This window comes from Vulpes lagopus, chromosome 11 (genome assembly GCF_018345385.1).
Source record: "Vulpes lagopus strain Blue_001 chromosome 11, ASM1834538v1, whole genome shotgun sequence".
In the NCBI taxonomy this organism is placed as follows: domain Eukaryota; kingdom Metazoa; phylum Chordata; class Mammalia; order Carnivora; family Canidae; genus Vulpes; species Vulpes lagopus.
The window spans coordinates 1,366,340-1,383,401 of record NC_054834.1 but is presented as its reverse complement, the minus strand read 5'-3'; positions in this window follow the sequence as shown (position 1 = coordinate 1,383,401).

The window sequence follows — 17,062 nt, the reverse complement described above, 5'->3', positions numbered from 1 at the left end:
ATTATTGCAACTTTTAGCCACTTCAGTGTGAGGCCAGGCCCCAACTACTGGATGGGTTTTCAGTGTAGTTCAGTGTGGCGATCTTCACCTTTTCAGCTTAGAAATGTTCAGATTACCTTTCTGACATTTCAGAAGGGAATAACCATTATAGGTGCCCAAATCAACCTTTGGACTTTCAAGACATGTAGGCAAAGAGAAATTAGGCAGTTTCTTGCCCTGATAACGCCTCTAGGGAAAAGTATCAAGCAGTCATTGCATCTTTTGTCTCATTCCCTTTATTATTGAAGTGTTCTGTCACAGATACTTGTGCCACCACCACCACACCCTCTCTCACACTGGGGTGCTGTATTTGAATATGAAAAATTACCCAAAATCTTTTAAGTACCAAAAAAATACATGAGCAACTTACAAAATTAGCAGTTCCTCAATTTTTTCATTGTTTCATTTGTGACATTTTATATTCTCTTGGACATTCCGTTTTTGTTTTTTTTTTTTCCCTTCGTATTTCCTTTCTGAAGACATAAACATCTGTAAATGGCAAATACACACAGGTTGGCTCTAGGCACAACTGTGCATTGACAGGGGAAAAGTCTACTTGTATATCAATATTTAGTTATTTATCAGTAAATCAGATCTATTTGATGTTTAAAAGTGACCAGTTAATAAGTTAGTCTCTGGCGTGGTCGTCCCGTGGACAAATATTACCCTGGAATTCTCACATAAGTACAAAGGGAAGTGAAATGACATTTCTTTGTTACTTTGTTAGCCGTGGTGACCTGTTTTGTTTTTTATTTTAATATCTTGTAACTTTTATAAAGTAATGTTGTAATTGTTTTCATATGATTTTTAGATTTTTTTTTAAAAGCCTTTTTTTTTTATAAATTTTTTTTTTAATTTTTATTTATTTGTGATAGTCACAGAGAGAGAGAGAGGCAGAGACACAGGCAGAGGGAGAAGCAGGCTCCATGCATGGGAGCCTGACGTGGGATTCGATCCCGGGTCTCCAGCATCGCACCCTGGGCCAAAGGCAGGCACCAAACCGCTGCGCCACCCAGGGTTCCCTTTAAAAGCCTTTCTTGCTGTAGTCACATATTTTCCATTATACTGTTTGGGGGGCTGTGGTTCTTACAGTACATGTTTTTTGTAACTAGAAAAAGACCTAAGTCCCCATCTCTAAAGCAGGGCAGCCTCTAATGCTTTCCAGTTTCTAAATTGTGTAATAAGATAAACCGAAATACATCTTGTTTTGTACTCCCCCCAGTTTGGATTAATTTTTTTTCCTGGTATTTAAAAATGCTGAGGAATTTAACTTACAAAATATTTTCCTAGGGATGAACAATATCAGCCCAGTAGCTAATCAGCCTTGGGAAGCAGAGCAGCGTTAAGTGGTGGTGCTGGTTACCGAAGGTCACAATCCAGTCAAGAGGAGAAGGTGCTCTGGGATCAGGGTAGGCAAACAGTAAGGGAGTCGGGAGGGTGAGGCACGGGATTGTCCTGTGAGTATAAATACTTCAGTAATTAAGATAACTTCATTTATTAAGATATAACGTAGATTCCTGGAAATTGTTTTAAGTGATGACAGTGCATGAGGTAAAAATTATAAACTAATCCCTGAGAGAGATTATTGTCATAGGTGGTTTTATTTTGTTTGCATCAGGATAATATATTTACATAATGCCTTCATTTTAACAAAGCACTTTTTAACATTCAGACAACTTACAAAGCTAGGATAAGTATGATTCCCATTTTATACTTTATTAAGCAGGTCTTTTTTTTCTTATTACAAATGTGTAAATGTGCATTCATTTGACAATCTGTAAAAAGAGCCTTAGGTAGGGAGTTTGGCCCAGGAATGTCATCATGTACAGGAAACTATCTTAAGAAAATAAATCAGAAATCAGCTGGAGGGGCCCCTGGGTGGCTCAGTGGTTGAGCGTCGCCTTCAGTGCAGGGCGTGACCCGGGGGCCCGGGATCGAGTCGCGCATCGGGCTCCCCGCTGGAGCCTGTTTCTCCTTCTGCCTGTGTCTCTGCCTCTCCCTGTGTCTCATGAATAAATAAATAAAATCTTAAAAAAAAAAGTAACAATCAGGTGGGATGTTCTAGCTGGTGGTATAAGTACCCACATTCCACATAGTAATGACCATGGAATTCCTATCGGTGGCCTCCGGGAGTGAAGTGGTTGAGTCTCTTAGGCTGCTTCCTTGGGGTACCGAGCTCCGTAGTCGTCTCGGGGTTTTCAGTCGAAGGAACCAGAACGTCAGCAACACCCGTTTCAGGTGCTGGGGTCGTGTGGGAGGTATTTTTGGCATCGTGTTTCTCAAATTTCCTACAAAGAAAGAAACTACTTCAAAGTCTTGGAGGCCGGAGTGGCCTTGGACAGAGGGAAGCAGTAGCGCCTGGAGAAGACACTGTTGCCCCCGGGCGGTCCTCGCGGCCCGGGCCGAGGAGGGGGCCCGCGGAGGCCGCGGGGCAGGCGCCCGAGTGGGGCCGGGCCTCGGCGGCTGTGCAGGCCCACGCGCTCCTGCGGCCGCTGCCGCGCTCGCTCACCCCAGCCGTTGCCAGCTATTTGCTGGACGTTGGCAAAGCTGCTACGGTTCCGTGTCTCCGCGGTGGCCGTTCGTGGCTTTCCAGAGCCCCGCGGCCACGGCCACGTGCGGCGTCCCGGCCGGCCCTGCTGTCTGAGGGCCTCGCGCTGAGCAGGCCGAGGCGGCCCGGGTCGGGGCGTCCGTCTGGGCCGCGGGCCACCTGCCAGGCTCCGAGCCGAGGGGCCAGTCCCCAGCCCGGCAGCGAGCCCTGGGGACCTCATCTTTACAGCGTTATTTTGACAGGTGGAGGACTTGCCCGGGTTCTGCTCAGTCTGCGTCTGGGTGGGCGCCTTCCTCGGGAGGGCACCGCTGCCCTGGCCCGGGACCCTTCTCGCCGGCCCGCACTCGGCGTGACAGGCTTCGCGTGAGGCCCGCCGTGCACCCCGCAGGCCTCCGCACCCAGCGTTCCCGGCTCGGTGGCTGCTTATTCTCATCTTACGTTTGAGAAAAATGGTCACAGTAATTATGACTTTCCCGGTTTCCGGCGCTGGGAAGCCAGAGGACGTGGGCCGCTCCCGGTCTGGTGCCGCGAGGGGCGCTCGGCGCTGGCTCCGTGGCTCCCGCCCGTGGGCCCCGCGGCCCCGCGGCCCCGCGGCCCCGCGCACTGCAGCTCCGGCCGTCCCGGCCGCCCTGGCTCCGGGCTCCTGGGCATTGAGCTCCGCGTCCGCTCAGAAACAAGAAATGAAAACGAAAACCCTACGCAAGACTTCTAAGTTATGCCGAACGCACGGACGCCACCAGGCCCCCAGCGCTGCAGAGGACTTTTATTCTCATCAGCAGAAGGAATAAAGGACACAAGGACACGTACTTGAGTGTGGGCGGGTCAGTATCGTTCTCCGTGCAGACCATCCCCTTACCTCGTCCCGTCAGTTCACCCCCCCATGGCCGGGTCTACACATACGATGCTCATTGCCTCCCCCAGGCAGCACAGCCTGAAATTCTCCTCTGGTTACTGCCTCCAGGTAGAAGTGCAGCCTCAGGGCTGATGGAGAGAAGCTTACATGAGGCCCACGGCCCCTGCGGTCTAGACAGTTCATTTGCCTCCAACTTCCCCAGTGTAAAATGGGGCAGAAGGAAGTGAGCAATTAGTTTAAAAATACCCATTCAGAGAGGACTTAAAGACATCCCAGTCGACCCACGTAGGTAGACAAGATACACTGGGATCTTCCCACCACCACACTGGTTCAAAATCTCTGATTCAATTCTGGCTCTAACCTGCGGTCATCTCTCTTACCCATTATATTCCACTTTGTGATTTCAGTTCACTCTCTGCTAGAGATCAGGGCCCCAGGGCACAGGCTGGCACGGGTCAGACTTCAGTATCCAAGGGGCCGTTGGGTTGAGTTCCGCGGGGCTGTGTCATCATGGTCAAGTGGGGCGACAAGATGGAGAGATGCCTCAAGGGCTCAGCTGGTCCCCACTGTGCTGTGCCTGCGCCTTGCCCTGGGACTGCTGGCTCCGTAGGCCGCCAGTGACCTGAGGCGGGCCACCCACCGCTGGGTGTGCACAGGAGGAGCTTCCCCAGACGTCTCATTCTCCACAGCTCTGCCTTCTTACGGATGGAGAGACAAGATGGACTGTCGCTGGTTGTAATTCGGACTTCAGTGGCAGAGTATCGCTTAACGCCCATTGTACCCGGGGTCAAGTTCCTGTAGAGGACAAGGCTTTGGCATCCAAGCAGCAGGTGAGATGGTATATTTTAATGAATACCATGAAGTATAAGGACTGGGTGAAGGAAAATGGTGAGTCTGGGCTTGGAAGAACCAGGAAGCCTCTATGACCGCCACGAAAGTAGCCCTCGTTTCCTGTGGCCACACGGGTTTCTGATACCTTCTGAGCAGATGGTGAATTACCAAGCAGCTTGAATTCACAACCTAGTAACGTTTGTCACGCTGCGGATAAGACACTGATCGGGAAAGAGAAAGAAGGACCCTCAGAATTGAGATGATGGCCTAGGGACGATCCCAGTGAAGCCGGGGACATTAAACCCGACATTAGACTGGGCTGCTTTTGCCAATACAAGCAGCCCGTCCACCCCGAGGAAGTTAGTCTTCCGCTTGTCTGAAGAGCCTGTTGTCTCTCCTGAAATAGTAGTCTCGCCTCCCTTCCACAACCATCATCATCATCATCTTTCGCTGCTTCTCAACCTGTACCTAAACTGGAATCCTGGCAGTGCCCGGTGACTAGCCAGTTTCTATCGGAAGTTACCTGGGATATACATGCTGTGTCGACACAGCCTATGGGGACCCTGTCCCCGATGAGCTCTGTCTTGTGTAGTCCTGTCTGGAGTGTGGGGACGTGCCAGTGACTTGGTTTCAGACAATAGAAGATGTCAAAGGTGGGACGGTCACTTGTATGATTCCTTTACACCATATAAGACTTTGTGTCAGCAGACTGGAGCAGCAGATCGTCCAGCTGGCCCCAGAGAAATGAGCTGCCATGTTGTGGCAGGGCCTGGAAGAGGACCGGGAGGCACGTACCTGCAGGGAGCTCTGGACGCTGAGAGCAGCCCCTGCTGTCGGCTAACACACCAGGGGTCGAGCTCTCCAAGTGCAGAGGGCTGAGCTCCATACTCGGAGAGGAACCGGCCCAGCTAACCCCTTGACAAAAGCTGTGTCCTGCACCGAGGACCCAGCTAAGCCACACTCAGACTCCTCCTCACCTCCAGAAAACTGAGAGGCTAAATGAGTGTTGTTTCAGGTCACAAAAGTCACAGTAATTTGTTACGCAGCAATAGAAAACTTATAACTGATACATATGGGAGTAGATCTAAGGATTCCGAGAAGACCCCTTCTCAGAATGAAGGGAAGTACTGTTGGACTGGACTGAATTTGACGAAATGGATATAATTATCCGAGGTTCTAGATTCAGTGCACTAGCTTGAGCAGCTCGGAGCAGCACTAACAGAGTCTTTCATCGGATTGACTTTGGAATCCGTGAATCAGCCTGGATCCGGCAGTGGGCGATGCTGAACGGAGATGACGAGGGTGGCATTGCTTGCGTGCTGAGTAAGGTACCTAAAGGCTGAGAAGACCTTCGGAATGCTGAAGTGGGTTTTCTGTGTAATCTCGGCCTGCCCGCTCCCCTATTTCTGGCCCCTGGTAGGTCTAGAGGGCCCTCCTTTCATTAGCGCTTGGAAGAGCTCTTGGTGAATGGAGTGCTGGCTTTCTTGAAATCCCATAATGGAACTTCTCTGTGGTGCAGGAATGGGAGCTGGGATGCTGTCATTGAGATGGACTGCACGGATCTCCTAGGCGCGATGGCCTCTAGCAGTTGTGCCAACAGGAGGTCAAAGACAGGTGGGCACCAGGGCTGAAGCAGTCATTAGAACGATTTGATCCACAGGGACCTTTGGCCAGGGCCTGTTGGCGGTGGCGTCCCTAGCACTGAGAGGGGGACGGCAGTCCAGACCACCGTTGTATAGAACCCAGGCTTAGAGTCCCAGGCCCGTTTCAAAGAAGCCTGGTTTAAGTCGCAACAGCCGAGTCATGACTTCTTAGCTAATTGTATGAGAATTGAGTCACAGACTCAGAGATTTTTACACCTTGAACAGGGTGGGGCAGGGCTGCTCATGGTGACCCTTGAGGAACCCACTAGCCTGCCACCTATTTATGCTGCAGGTCTTTCTGGCCTTCCCTAGTGAGACTCACAGCCATTGGCTAGGGGGACTGCAGAAACGATTATGAAACCCGGCAACTATTTTGGAGATTACTAGATTCTGGCTCCCACCTCATGCTCCTTCTGGGAACCGAAATGCCTCTATGCTTAGGGTAGAGACTGATGAAGGAGTTTAGGGCTAGGCCCATCCCACAGTGGGTTGGATGGGTCTCTTGGCTCACTGAGTTCCAGAACGCGTAGCTGGAATGCCAGCTGGACATGTTCCTCCGTTTGATTCCATGCATGTGGAGTTACGGTGACTTCAAAGAAAGGCTCAGTGAGAGGCCCTACAACTATCCTTCCCTACCAGAGCAATAAACCAAAGGAATATTTTTTTTAAAGATTTTTATTTATTTATTTATTCTTGAGAGATAGAAGGAGAGACAGAGCCAGAGACACAGGCAGAGGGAGAAGCAGGCTCCATGCACCGGGAGCCCGATGTGGGATTCGATCCCGGGTCTCCAGGATCGCGCCCTGAGCCAAAGGCAGGCACCAAACCGCTGCGCCACCCAGGGATCCCCAAACCAAAGGAATATTGCATTTCTGGAGGGACTGCAGAGACTAACACCGCTTCAAAGGCTAGAAGGATGAAGGGATGGTGGTTCCTACCGCGTCACTGTGTATCTTGTGTCTCCGCCCTGTGCAGAAGGTAGATACGGGTCTTGGAGAATGGCCGTCCCACTCGATCAGGTGGGATTCCAGTTGCAGCTGCTTTTACAGATATCGTTCATTTGCTAAAATAGATTTAAGTAAATAGTCCCCAGTGTGTGGAATGCAGCTGCGGCTTTAGAGAATACTTTCTTCTCTATACTTGTGGGTAGAGACCACCAGAAGCAGTTTATTTTCAGCTGGCTGCCCGGAAGCACACTCGCTGTCCTCCTGCAGGGCTGTGTTGTATTCCAGCCTCTGTCACAGTCTTGTCTTCGGGTAATTTCATAATTTTTCCGTTTTGTGAGCCACTGTGCTCATCTACTGCATGAAAGGCACCATCATGAGTGCATCTGGTGCACGGAAAGCATCGAATTCTTCACACGACTTTGTGAGACGTGCATGTCAGAGGGTTGGATATAAGCGCCCAATAAGAGTTCAGGAGCCTGCCTGAATTTGGTAAAAATTCTCGAGGTCCTGTGATCTGGGGTAGTTGATATCCTTCCGTGATCATGGGCAAATTTCTTTACCTGGCTTCTTCCACAAATAAAGAAATGCATTGCCTAAGAGGTGGGTTTTCTTGGCTTTGAAGTCAGCATTTATTTCATTTGAGCGTCGTTTCTGCTCGTTTACTAAGTAGCATGAAAGGCCACCGGTATGGAGTGAGGCTCAGAGCAAGAGGCGGCCCTGCAACCTCTGCAGCCACTGCACCAGCTGCTCCCCGCGCGGGAAACGTGAGCTGGCTAGGCCTGGCACACCGGGAACAGCCTCGGGCAGGATTCTGGAGGTGACTCACAGTCCAGCCTTTGGGTTGTGACAGAAAGCCACGCTGTCCTCTTCAGACAACTGTTCTCCTTTTCGGAAGCAGCTTCCGGGCTCGTTCTGTGTTCTGGAGCCGGTTGCCCAGCTGCTGTGTGAGCTGAGCTGCCAGCAAGATGGTTGTGCCCTAACCCACGAGCCGTGATGGTGGGCGCGCACAGCAGCACTGTCAGCCAGTGGAAGTGTCAGCCACGTGTCCGTGGTTCCTAGTCCTGCCGGGCTGCCCCCTGCACCTGTGACCTCACGTGGTATGCTCTATGGCAAATTTACTGAGGGAGGAAGGGTCCGGTCCTAATTTATTGTGCACCCAATTTTGGCAGCGTCCAAAAATAGCTACAGTCACACGCGGGTGATCCCGAAGGGGAGCGCTGAAGGGGAGTCTTCTCCACAGTTACACCTGTGAGCCGTGTGCCTATTTTTCCACTTTGTCAGGAATGAGAGATGACTGGAAGTATAGGTAGGTCTGTGTAGGTTTTTAAGGAGAAGTCAGCGGTTCAGCTCACTGATCAGAGATTTGGAAGGAACAAGATTGGAGATTTGTGGCAGAGGGTTAGACAATGTGCATGATCTTTCCAAACGAGCACAAAGTGAAACTCCGAGGAGAATGCTACTGAGGAACGAGCCGGCTACAGCCACTTCTGAGCGCCCGGCCTCCCAACAGCAGTCCCCTGCGGGCCCCCACGTGGCAGTATGCACCGGCGAGACAGCCCGCCCTCTGAATGCCCGTCGGCTGCACTGGGCCAAGGTCATCATGAGCGGCTCAGCCCTCTGTTCTCCCTGGAACTGAAGAGAGGTTTGCCTTCCCCGCATACAGTGCTTCTGCCCAAACCACCATCTGTGGATTTAGCAAATGCTTTTTATTGCTTCATTATATTCCTTACAGCATTGCTGCTGACCAGGGAACTCATTTTGTAGGAAATGAAGCGTGGCCACGGGCTCATGCTCATGTAATCCACTGGCCTTAGCATGTTCCCCATTACCTTGAAGCCACCTGGACTAAAGTTGAAGACGTTTTACGGTGCCGGCTGAGTGACGTCACTTACTGGGGCTAGAGTGATGTCTTCCTGGGCCTGATGATTCATGCTCCGAGTCACCAACTGTTAGCAACTAGCCACATTGCCCCCCATTGACTTTGTGCCTGTGGAGTGACAGTGATTGCTGTAAGATGGGCACAGTGGGAAACTCTAGAACTATAACTGCCCACATGACACTAATATAGGGTGTTGTCACTTTTATAGTTACGACTCATGGGTCTCAGAATTGAAGTGTGTGTGTGTGTGTGTAGGTGAGGGGAAGGACTCCTCACTATTGCCCTGTCCATCCACTAGAAAAACATGTGCTTCCGGTCTCTGCAACTTTAGATTCTGCTAGGTTAGACATATTACTGACCTAAGGAAGAATGCTTGTATTAAGTTGTAGGCTGGAACTTCCACCTCATGCTCTTGAGTCAATGAATAAAAAGTTGGTGACTATACTGTTTTGGACTGATTGACTGGAGTCATCAAGGGAGGATTGTCTTGCCATAACACAGAGGCGCAGGGAGGAATGCTAGCGATCGTCCATGGCAGGTCTGAGTACTCCCTTGTCCTGTGATACAAGTAAATTGGAGACTACAGCACCCAGCGTAGGTGGGACTGATGGTACAGGCATGGTGGGCACGACAGTCGTTACGGGAAGGCCTGCCCCACTGCTGCCCGTTGAATCCACCTCTACTCGCACTGATGCTACGCTTCTCACCGACTGCTGCCACCAGTGGCTGAGCATGGCCCCGGTCATGGTGCAGAAGCATTATCAGGTCTGTGGAAGTTTCCTGATGGGCAGCTGGGGTTGGAGGACCACTCATCAGCTCAGCCAGTTCCTTCTTAGAACCGTACTACGGTCTACAACTCTGCCTACGATCTTCCCTCCTCCTCGCCTCATGGGGTCCAATCTGCATAGTTACATGAAGCTGTCTTTTCATCTCCTCGCTTCCTCTCCTTTCCCTCTCACAGATACACTCCCAGATTCATCTCTTGCGCATCTAATCCTATTTCTTGTGACTTTCCCAGAAGTTCCAAACTAACCCGAGTAATGCCCAGAGCTGGACTGAGAATCTAGGCAGGAAGATGGGGCTTCAGGACTTGTTCACTGATCACCCAGTGGGCAGAGGAAGTGCTCTGCTGAATGTCAGCTTTGCAGGTTGTGATGATTTAGGTCTTTGAAAGATAAGGGGACAGTGATGCCAACAGGTCAGCAGAGTTGGCTTACCACTGTCAGGTCAGACAGATGCTTCGAAAAGGAAGAATGTGAAGTGCAGGGAGTTTTAACAAGGAGTTGAAGACCAGGTATGAGAGCCAAAGGGCCTCTTTAGTGGCATCCAGAAAGACCCTATTGTACTGGCAGGAATCAGGGATTGGAGTTTGATGATGTTTGATCAAAGGAACTGGAATATAAAACTGCCTGCGCAAGAATTTATTGACTAGTACACTTTTCAAGAGATAGGATATTTAAGCCCCTGGCACATGCCCTACGTTATGGGGAAACATACTGCTTGGGGGTTTTCAATGCCTGGAAGAAGTAGTGGACCACACTGAGCAACACAGAAATGCCAGAGCTGCCCCAGAAGATGGTAGAGGAAGGAATGCTGGAATTGATAAATTATATGAGGCTAAAAAAAAAAAAAACCCCAACGAAAACAAACCCAACACAGCATTGTGTTCCACAGGAGAGTTCAAGAACATTCCATTTATGGAGCCATCAGGGATGTGCTGGTCTGAGTATTAGTGGGTTTCCTGTAATAGGGGAAGTAGCCAGAGTCATACGAGTAATAAAGCCTGAGGGAATGCCTAACTGTGGGGCACCAAGTGACCACGAACCCAGAACTGTCTATTACGATGGGTAGGTTGGGTCTGAATTGACCCAATGTCAATCCGTTGTAAGATGGAAATGGTACGTCGAGAACTGAGTCCAGGCAGGACCAGAGGGCCCGCGGAAGTAAGCTGCATGAACTGGTGATCCAGACCCCCACATCTGCTCCAGGCTCACATCAGTTCATACAGCTGAAGGATAAGGAAAAATCCCAAGCTTGATTCTTGGTGGATTGACTCTGTCAGTGGTTGCAACCCAGAATTTGAGGATGGTTATCCCACTGCAGAGGTGGCCCTGAAAGACTGGAGAGAGAGTAAACTAGGGACTGTTCCTAGTCAGTGGTCAAGAGCCTGGCTCTAGTTTGGAGCCTAGAAGGAAGAAGATTGGGAGACTGGAAACAGGGGGCTCTGGGGTAGGGGCCTATGGATAGAAGTATGGTGTAGGTACAAAGTATGAAAAATTTTCTCTTTATTTATTTGAGAGAGAGGGAGTGAGGGGTGGGGGTGAGGAACAGAGGGAGAGGGACAAGCAGATGCCACATTGAATATGGAGCCCAACATGGGGCTTGATCCCACGACCCTGACAGAGATCGTGACCTGAGCTGAAATGAAGAGTCTGATGCTCAACCAACTGAGCCACTTGGTGCCCCAAAAGTGTGAAGACTTTTAATCCTGTATTACCACCCAGAAAAAGGCAAGTTTCCTGAGAAGAGGTACTGAATGACCGAGTAGCCCCAGGGTCTCAGCCAGCTTTCCCCATCAGCTGCACTAGCACTCCACAGGGACATGTAAAGGCAATGGCCAGGACAGGGCGATGGGGCTGCATATGGGTCCAATAGCATGGACTCCCACTTCCCCAGGCTCTTCTAGCTAACGCCATCTCTGAATGTCAGATCTATCCCAAACAGAGGCCACTAGTGAGTCCCTGATAGGGCACCATTCCACAGGGACCCCAGCCATCCATGTGGCAGCGAACCGATGACATCCAGCTCCTTCCAGTGTTTCATCCATTCGGGGGTGTATACCTACACGCTATATGTTCAACACGGCTGCCCGGGCTAGCAAAGGCCTGGCCCCTGAGCCATGAAATCCTGCACAGGGAAGCATCCAGCCAAGGTCTGGGCCACTTCACAGTGTAAGAGGTACAGGGAAGGCCCCCAAACCACCCAGCAGGGCCATGGGAGTGCCCTCCGCTTCTGTGGGGTGGTGGGTGGGTGGGTGGGTGGGAGGACAGCTCCCAATGGGACCACTAGGACCAGGGGTGCAGGTACAGTTTTCCCTTGGTGCTTTCCCTCGGTAGGGTGGGTTTATGGCCAGAAAGGTCTTCTGTTGCTAGCTCATCATTTCACATCCAATTTTTTGTCTGTGTTTGATGACGGACCTGGAATATATGGGAGGCACAGGGAAACCAGGGACCTTCCACGTGGTGTCCCTCAGCTCCTGAGGTGCTCAGGCAGCCTTCTCTTTTCCAACTTCCCAAGGTTTCTTAGGCTTGCTTGTGTTAAGGATTTTTAGTAGCAAGAGGGAGAATCATGGAGGAATGGGGATACTTTATTTTGGCAGAACCGGCAATCTCCTGTAATTTAATTTCATTATCTTCGTATCTTCAGAATCTGTGGTGAGTTTGCCTTTCCCATTCCTGACATTCTTTTTCTAATTTCTTTTCTAATCCTCTGCTAAAAATTGTAATAATTTTGTCTTGTGCCTGCTTGAGTGCAGGAAATCAGCTTTATATTCTGGATCTGATTATTGCATCATTAGACAACCCGTGATTCTGCACCTGTTGTTCTGGACCTCTGCTCCTTTGTGTTTAAGTTGTCTCTCAGCCCTGTGTGCCTCTTTAGCTTTGACCATATGCTTTGTGTTTGGAAATGTCTGTAATCGTAATTTAGGGCCAAAGATAGTATCACTTATTCCTACAGAGGAGCCAGAGACTGCAGTAACCTAAAGGATCACTTTAAGCCAGTTTCAGCAGCTGGGATCTTCTGGAGTAATCCAATGACTCAGAGATGAGCTGTGTTAAGATGGCACCTGGCTCACCGTCAGATCACCTGTGCACCTCGTATGCAGCCCACTGGGGTCACACATGGAAGTGTGGGGAGGTGACCAAGGCCCCTGTCTTTGATGCACCCAGACTCCACATTTCACCCTACACACTCACCCCGTGAGATGTCAGAAGTGCTGTTCAGTGTCTCAGTAGAAAAACTGTCCCACCTAGCAGTCGTACTCAGGCAGGAATGCTCAGAGTGGCAGGCTACACTTTGTATTTGGGCTTTTCCTAGGGTTTTGGGCCTTCAGTTGCTTCAGAAGGGATTATACATTCCATCCAGTTTATTTTGTTGACTTTGGCAGGCAGATTTTTCCAAATCACCTAATATGCCAACTCATGAATATGAAAGTTCTTAGCTTTAAATTTTTTTGAATTAATTTTTAAAGAAGGCTTTCTTCCTGCCACAGCAAAGGAAACTCTAGTGAGGGTCCATCAAAAGAACTTTAATTCAAGATATTCACTTACCATTAGTCCGTATTTCTAGTTACTTGGTTTAAGGAACATCATTCACTTTTAGAAATGACAAAGTAAACACGTACCATCATCACACCTCTCCTGTGGGGCACGATTATATTGTAGATATTACTTCCATGTAAAGCAGTGTCCATCCTTCATTTAAATAACACACGTGAAAGTCATAATATATAGTTGAATAAGCCCCAAGGACTATGTTGAAATAACTCAAAATAATTGTAGAATTTTGAGTATTTTTAATGATACACACTTTATTCTTGTTTAATCTAGTTTAAAAGGCTGAAATATTTTAGAAGTATTCTCTTAAATGTGACTCTGTCTAGAAGTGCAAAACCCAGTTTAATAAATAGTTTATTTTATAAATCAGTTCAACGCACATACCCATGCAACAACACATACAGATTGGGCCTAACCATATAGATTCAGATCCACATAATAAGGTATTACAAAACATTTTTTTTCTGGCAGATATTATATATAAATGGGATAAAATTTATGATATTATATAATTTATATGTTTTAAATTTAAACACAGGAATAAAATGAGTCCCAAATTAGACATTCACTTTTACTGAATTAGAATCTTCAAAATGTTTTGATTTCAATATTCTCATATTTCCAATATATTAAGTAATAAACACCTTTATATGGACCTTGTGCTTTATCAGTATTACCTCTTGTTGCCTGTGTGTTTTACAGATACGAACTCATTTACCTTAGGGGTTGGTACGTCGTCCTCATACTAAAGCACAATCTGAAGTGCAGAGGTAGGTATCCTGTACTGATCAGCATTCAGTAAGTGGAAGGACTGTGTTAGAACCAGACCTCTAGTGGCGACAGTCTTTACTGCTAAGTTACATAAAGAAAGATAATACAATTTTTTTTTGAGGATACTTATAAATATTAAAAGGATGCTTTGGCCTTGGATTTTAGCCACCACAAGTCTATAAATGTGCAATAAGGCCCATGCCAGGGATGGAAACCACTTGCCTGTGCCTTCTGTGCTGGCACCAGAGCCATCCCTCCAACCAGCCTGCCCTAGCCCTTGTTCTCTGAAAGCATCGTGGGCATGGCCTTCCCTTTGGATCAGTTTCCTCCCCTCCTTTTCCCTGACTGGAATTCCCCTTGGTGTCTTCAGCACTGAGCGTAATGGTCTCCATATGTCAGATAAGCAGGAAAAATGATGGCTGGGGATTCCTCTGTTGTTACACTTGGTAGATAAAATTGATGTTGTGCTCAGAACAGGAACGCTTACTGGCAGACTCACTTTCACTAAAGAACTTATAAAAATATATCATTGTTCTCAGTCTGTAGAAAACTGCCTGTAATTCATAAATGTAATAAATGCAACATCTTACTATATATTCTTTTTCCTACAGCAGTCTTTTAAAAATTAAAACACAAAGACATGGTCTCCTAATTATCCGGCACGTGGTAAAGCATCACATATGTTTGTAAATGATGCCATTTAAAATCTTTTCTCTTTTCACTTTCAAATACTGGGTCCATGGAATTAGAATTTAAAATTCTTCCAAAAGATTGATTCAAATTATAAATAGTAAACAACACTATTAAATACATAGGTGTATATACACATGCTTAGATTTGTAGCTACGCACAAGTAGTTACAGGCTTTATGTAGCTGTATTTACACAGACAAATGGCAAAATCGGCTGAAGAGAGTCTCCGTCTACTCCATTGCACCTGTTACTGCTTATATCCAGTTTCCTTTGATATTGGACTTAAAAGGAATGTCTAGCCAATAGTGCATTGCTTCTTTTGTCTTTTGTTCATTTTGTTTTGATCATGTCCTGCTCATATTTACATTTTAGGTCTTGGCAAATTCATAAGGTAACATTATCCATTTGTATAGATGCATGCCTGTATAGAAAGAAAGCTTCCAGCTGGAAAATCGACATACTTTTGAGGAATAAACTGAGGGAAAATTATCTCACCCGTAGACCACCTTTGTCTCATTATTTTCCTTGTTTCTGTAAGAAAGGGGCTCATTAGATATTTTTGAGTTTTTAAGAAATACCTCTCAATATTTGAAAGGTTTCTAAAATGTCTTTTAAAATTTGTATTACCCCAAATTTCAACTTTTCCATTTTAAGTTGCATGTCCAAAATAATCACTCTATACATTCCTCCCAATTCTTCTGTAACATTATTTGTCCTTTCAAGTGTACATATGCTCTTTATTGTACTAAAAAAGCCCATCATGTTTCTTTTAAAGACATTTAATTTTTTGTAAGGGGCACATTTTGATTCTCATTTCAGCATTGCTATTTGTAAGATCTCTCTCTCTCTCTTTTTTTTTTTTTTTGGTACCAACGCCATAATTAATCCACAACATACAAAAAGACAGATGGGAAGTATTTTTATATCGAGCCCCTTTATTGCAGCGATGCCTATTTTTAAACAGGAATGTTTTCTTCTAGAGGAAATCAACCTGGCCAGTGGTCGGCAGCTGGCAGCTGGGGTACCTTCTCCTCCACCGTCCTCCGATTGTTTGGAGAAATAGCATGTGCTTTGAAATCACAAGCTTAACATTATGTAACATGAGCAGAGTACTTCATAATTAATTATAGTCAGTCAATTAAACTGGAGCTTGCGAGGCTGAAGTGGAAAATGTGTGCAGAGTGTGTTGTAGAGAGAGCTTAACTAACCCAAGAAGGCACTTAATTCTTTTAAAGTCATTGGTTCTCCACAATATGAGCTTCATCGTTCAGTCACTAGTGATGTATATAGTGGGAGGTAGCAAAATTCTGTTTTAAATTATTAATGGTGTTACCGATGCAAGTTAATGACTTTGATGTGAAAGTTCAAAATGGCCTGTGATGCCATCTCCGTGTTTACTGATTTTTGCCCCTCCGTAGGTGTACATGGCTAAGAGCTCCACGGGCCCCAAGGCCATAGATTTCGTAGTTACTGAGGCCTAAACCCTACTTGACACGTACCATACACCCAATAAACATCTGTAGAGTGATGTCACTTCCACTCTGGTGGAAGGATATTTGACGCAAGCAGCGTGATCCATCTCAGCCCTGACCATGCCCCATGCAGGAAAACGGAACCAGATGGAGATGACCTCACTTCTCTCCCTGACACTGAACAAGTTACCCACCATGTGTTAATTTCCTCACCGATACAGCAGAGTGGACAAAAGGAAGAAATCAAATGAAAGCATTTGCAGTGCCTATCGTAGTGCTTGTCATATAACTGGCACGCGATAAACATTGGCAGTTGGCTTCACTTGGCTTCAGGAAGACGGGGTCATGACATTTGGCCAGATAGCTGGCCCTCAGTGGGAGGACCCTAAAAGAAGACCTATAAAACTCCACTGATGCTTGAATACTATTTTAACAAGAAATCTGGTTATCGTTCAGATAGGAATCAAAATATATGACGAACATTTGGATGAGGGAGGTCACGATATTGTGTGAGGAGCGACTTTTTACTTTGACAAATGTCAAGATTTCCATAGTTGACTTAGGGGATTGGGAGGCTGTCTATTCCCGGCACTCGTGAGGAGCAGAACACAAGAGCATTTTGAAAACCGGGTCTTCTATCTAGAGGCCCTTCCTTTAACAGTGAATGATAAGACTTCAAATCCCAGGCTGGAGCGTAAGCCAAAGTTTGGGTCTTAAACCCATCGTTCACTAGCCTGAAGTTTATGACTATTTCTGAACTTCCCCAAGCCCACATTGACTTTTCTGCAAACAAGGGGAGAATATTAACCACTCCCTGGGGATATTGAGGCTAAATGAGATAATAAATGAAAGCACCTCTAGGGCACCTGGGTGGCTCAGCTGGTTAAGTCTCTGACTCTTGATTTCAGCTCAGGTCATGTTTTCAGAGTCTTGAGATTGAGCCCTGAATTGAGCCCTGTTGTCGGGCTCTGCACTCAGTGGAGAGTCTGCTCTGCTTCTCTTCTTCTCCCTTTACCCACCGCCCCCCTTGCTCACTCTCTGTCTCTCTAA